The following is a 5492-nucleotide window of genomic DNA, read 5'->3' as shown; positions in this document are numbered from 1 at the left end:
AGGCTGTTGTGGTTGGGGCATCCTTAGGTCATCTGAACACAGGTTGCATTTCAGCTAATGGAAACTGTACGGATGTAGTGGTGACTTTCGGTGCGTGGTATACAGACTGTCTACATTGCCAGAGTCACAGGGGTGTGTGGCATTAGTATTAAAGGAGTAATACATGGCGGGGGGTGGGGGGAGGAGAGGGGAGGGGTGACCACTTCCTGTATCCAGTCAAGATCTCAGAGAGGCTGAGAACTGCTTTGGACGAACAGATGTATGTATGTGCATGACGGGGACATTGTGCTGTACACCAGAAACTGACACATTGTAACTGACTGTACTTTCAAAAAAAAAAAAAAAAACCATGAGAAGGATGGTGATGATATGTTCTAATATTTGGAGATCTGATATGCTTGTTTGTTTGTTTTATGAGGGGGAGGTAATTAGGTTTACTTATTTACTTATATTTGAAGGAGGTACAGGGGATTGAACCCAGGACGTCGTGCATGCTAGGCATGCGCTCTACCACTTGAGCTATACCTTTACCACAAAATAGAGAAGTGCTGTTCTTAAAAGAAGATGGTAACTTCTGACCCATCAGTCATCTGTGGGGAATAGAATTTCCCTTATCTACGCTTTTTCTCTCCTTTGCCCCTGAAACCAGGGAACAAATAAATATAGAACTTTAAAAAAATAAATTAAAAAAAATTTTTTTAAAAGAGCAGCAGGATATAGCTCAGGGTTAGAGTGCATGCCTAGCATGCATCAGGTCCTGGGTTCAATCTCCAGGACCTCCATTAAAAGTAAATAGATAACTAGAAACCTAATTACTTCCCCCCAAAATAAAAAAATGAATAAATAAAATTTTTTTTAAATACAGAACTTGCTGGCTAGGAGGAGGGGTACAAACTGCACCCACAAAACCACAGGTGGCTAATGGCCTACATAGGAATCAGCTCGTGACAACCTTGGCCTCACTATCAGAGCCTCTTAGCAACTGAATTCAGTTGCCACTATTTTGAAAATCATAATTCATGTCCTCAAGACAGTCCAGTAGTTGGTTCTCCTTGGCGGTATTAATTATTTTTTGTTCTATCTGTCCTGCTTGCTTGATTTTTCTTTTTACTGAGTCTTAATTTATACACAGCAGGGACATCCAGGCTCCAGGGTGCAGTTCAGTTTTGACGCATGCATGTATATTCTTGTAACCCACATCCCTTTTCATTTTATTTTAAAAATCTTAGAATCCTCTTAAAGTGATGAACATTCATGTCCAAAGGCAGACTTCTGGAAAAGAATCCCCTATTCAGTCCACTGACTGTACCCTCCCCTGACCCTCGAAAAAAATTCTCATCCAATCCTTTCCTGAGTTCCCCAATCACCGCAGAGGACTTAAAGCCTTAAGAACATTTTGTAATCCCAGCTTTCTGAAACCTAACAGAGAGATTTTGTCATCAGAAAACAAAGGGAGAGATTAAGTATGGAATTTGATTCCGACAATGGCAGAAAGGAATCAACTAGACAAGAAACGACACGGAGAATTAATTCAAGCACCGTGGTCCAAATGCTCCGCAACCTCTTCCGTGTCTCTAAGCATGACGTACAGTTCTGGTCAGGACAGAACACTTTTTAAAGGAGTTTGCTGCAGGGACATGACATCATCAGACTGAGATATTTTAAATGAGAGATCCGTGTACATTTTAAGAATTTTGCCCTTAACCCTGCCTTCTTCCTTCTGAATGGATGCTCTTAGAAATGAGACACAAAGACAGCTAAACACACTGTTCTCTCTGGACGAATGTCGCGGTCCCAGACCCGTCTTCTCTATTTAACTGCCCTTGTATGCCAGGGTGTCCTTCCAGCGTTCCAAAACAGCTCTTCTTTTGCATAACTTTCACCAAGGGTTATGCAGTCAAAAAGTATAACAACATGTAATTATTTAATAATTACAATTTATATAACATTTAAAGGCAAGTGAGAGGCTTTATGTGAAAAGGATTTTGAAGCTATAAAAGTATGTATAATCCAAAAGGATTATTTTAAAAATCATTTCTATGTGGCAGGATACTCTGCAGTAATATATACTCCCATGATAACTCACAGTCAGAGAGGCAAGCCAGTCTCATTTTCCCCATTTAGAACTTTCCATGTCTTAAAGTTCCCATAATTTTTCTGAAATATTTCCTGAATCTGACCCAGCCTCTACGTCTGGTCATTACTACCTCCCCATCAGACTTAACAATTCATAAAAAGGCATGATGTTCATGTACTGACTGCCCTGTTCCCAAGGCCTAGCACATGGCGGGTGATCGAGCACGTTTGTTAAATGAATGAACCTAATTTCCCAGTTAGTCCTGCCTTCAGTGTGCTTTTAGACTACTCCGCAATGCATCAGCATTCTCGTTAAAGACACAGTTCTACTTCTGTCCTGTATACACTGATAAAACCTTCAAGGACTCTCTATTGTCCATGGAATAAAGGACAGGCTCCTATCACATTCGAGCGCCTTTACAGATTGGTTCCGACCACCTTCCCAGGCCTGTCTTGCCGCCCTTATCCCCTGCCCCCTAATCCACTAGACAGTTCCCAGACACCCTATGCAGGTGCAGAACTCTAAGCCTTCACCGAAGCTGTCCCCCCGCCTGGAATGACCTTCCCTTTACCTGCCTTATTCACCTGGTGGACTTTCACTTCTTTAAAATAGAACTTAAAAGTCACTTTCTCTAATGCCTTCCCCAGCTGCCCTAATGGCTCTGCCTCCGTGCTCCCATATAACCTAGCTTCTCATTCCCTTACTGCGTCTTTCTCATTATGTTACAGCGGGTTTTATCCTCTCTTTTTTATTTTTGTATTTTTTACAAATTCCTTGAGAGCAGGAACTGAATCTTACCATGATTCTTTACACATCTCCCAAACCTGACCGCTGCTTCCCGCCTCCCCCACTGTCAGGCTAGTCCAAGCCACCATCCTCGCTCACCTGCTCCTGTGACAGCACCTGCGCCTAACCCGCTCCATGTTGCCACGGCGGACTTGCTGCAAAGCCGCCAGTCTCTCTGAGTGATGTAAACAACCATATGCTTCTCCTCTACCACAAACTTGCTAGAGGCTTCCCTTGACACCTAGAAAAAACCCGAAGCCCTGGACTCTCTGCCCCCCCCCCCCGCCTTCCTCCCCGTTTTATCTCTCCCCCTCGCCCCCTTGCTCACCCAGCCCCACTTGTCTCTGTGCTTCTCCATGAAGGTGCCAAGCTGTCCCCTCCTCCAGACTTTCCAACTGTCTCCCCTCTGCCAGAAAAGCGCATCCCCCGGATACATGCATGGCTTGCTTCCTACTTCATTGTGATCTCTGCTCACACGTCCCCCACTCAGAAAGGCCCTCCCTCATCACTGTCTCAGATTAAGCCCTCCTCTCCTACCTGCTTTATATCCCTTCACAGCACGGAACGCAAGCATTTGGTCACCATTAGTTATCTGTGCATCTATAGCTGTTCATTTGTTGCTGGGGATACATTCTTTGTTTTGTTCACCACCATGTCCCTGGTACCTAACAGACCGCCTGGCAAACGACAGGCACTCAAGTGTTTGTTGAACGAATAAATAAATCTTTGTACTCCTGGTATCTAACTCAGTGCCTGGTTCTGGAAGTATTTGTAAAGTAAATGACCAAATTAATGAATTTTACAAATGAAATGGAATCTTGGCGTACATCCAGGATTATCCAGGATCTGAATGCAAGTGTTTCATCTATTTTTTCCATGAACATCATCTTTTTTTTCCTTCCATGAACATAATTTTGATTTGTTTTGTGGACTCTGACAGCATAAGTGATATAACCAAGTTCTTCACTTTTTCAGAAATGAGTCGCTGACAGAGGTCTTGCCCAAGAATATTTAGGGACGTGCAGAAAGCTGACCAAGAGTGGCACAGCAGGGCTTTAGAATACCATTCAGCCCACGTCATCCCATCATCGGCTCCAGAGGGATTTGATAAGGTACTTTATCTCCTGTGATTTATCCAGAATGTACGTTTGTTGTTAATCCTGCCTAACACTGATTATGCTGAGGTTTGGAACAGGTGAGACGCTAGTGGACCTCAGACCCCGAGAGAGTGGACCCTTTACATCTTCCTCTCCGAGTGGACATGGCAATGAGGTTTCAGGGCTGCTGCACCCCAGGCTGCCTCAGTATTTGTGCTTTAGGAACCCGAATGGCTTTAATAAGGCCATTCAGTCCTTTAGATGAGGTGAGCTGGGGACCAATTTGCTGGAGAACAAGAGGAACCTACCTGGTTCTCTTTGGCCTCTGGGCAGTTATTTTCCCCACCCATCCTGTTTTTCTTAATTCCTTGCATATGGAATTATATGCCTGCATATGCAGACAATGCAGAGAAGGATGAACCCTTGGCATGACGGACGTGTAGCATACTGGCAATCTGTCCATCTGTCCTTCTATGGAAGCTAAGCAGTGACCAGACTTGTCCTATTCTCATGCATAGATGGCATCTGGGCCAGAAACCAGGACAGGGAGAGCCTGGGAGGGTCACACCCCACCCTCTTCCAATCTCAAGTATCCTGTTAACTCGAGAGTGGTGGGTGGGGCCTTATGAGATGCAGAGGGAAGGGAAATGGCTAAACGGCACAAGTGCCCTATTGCCACCACTGGGCTAGGCCTCTTATGTGACGGTGTCCTTGGATGTTACCAAGAAGTTAGTTATGATTATAATCTGCATTTTACATAACAGGAAAACAAGGTTCAGAGAGGCTGATGACACTTGCCCAAGTTACCCAGATAATAAGTGGCAGAGCTGGGATTTGAGATTCAAACCAGGTCTGTGTGGCTCTCTGGCTGCCTACCAAGAGCAGGCATTTCTCTAACATCTTAGATGGGCATGAGGGTGAGAGGGGGGACGAAAGGTGGAGGGGCAGCTAATGGGTCCTACCTGAGACTTGAGCATCGCCAGACCCTGCAATATCCAGGTTATGCCGATGCCACCTGGCTTCTCTTCTGTTATGAGAACAGAAAATTCTGTGGCTGCTTTACTAGGGTCATCCTGGTCTCACTCCAGGGTACTGGGAGTGGATGAAGGCGCCACAGAGTGGAGCCTTTCCTTCCTGCAGTGTCCTGCCACGCCGTTTCGGCTCCGGCGTTTGTAATGACGGTGGCATACGTAGCGTGCCTTCATTCTCTTCGGGTCTGAGTTTACTGCACCTCTCTCTCGTCCTCATTTCCAAAGTTGTACCCCCTGGGCAGTGCACCCCGCCAGCCTTTCTGGAGGTACCGGCTGTTCCGGGTCATTGGGAGCCTCCGGGCGTGTTAAGGGGGCACTGCTGGCGCCACCGAGGTCTGGGCATCTTTGGGGCCCTTCGCCAAGCCCCTTTACTTGCACTCGCGTCTCCGCGCCGCAGCGCCCCCTCGGCCGCCAGGGGCCGCCCGGAAGCGGGGCTCCTTGAGCGCGGGGCGGGGCAAGAGGCGGGGCGCCGCGGTACCTGGGCAGCCCGGGAGCCGGGGG

The sequence above is a fragment of the Camelus ferus genome, chromosome 32 (assembly GCF_009834535.1).
Source record: "Camelus ferus isolate YT-003-E chromosome 32, BCGSAC_Cfer_1.0, whole genome shotgun sequence".
Taxonomy (NCBI): Eukaryota; Metazoa; Chordata; class Mammalia; order Artiodactyla; family Camelidae; genus Camelus; species Camelus ferus.
Note: the sequence above shows the minus strand (reverse complement) of the source record.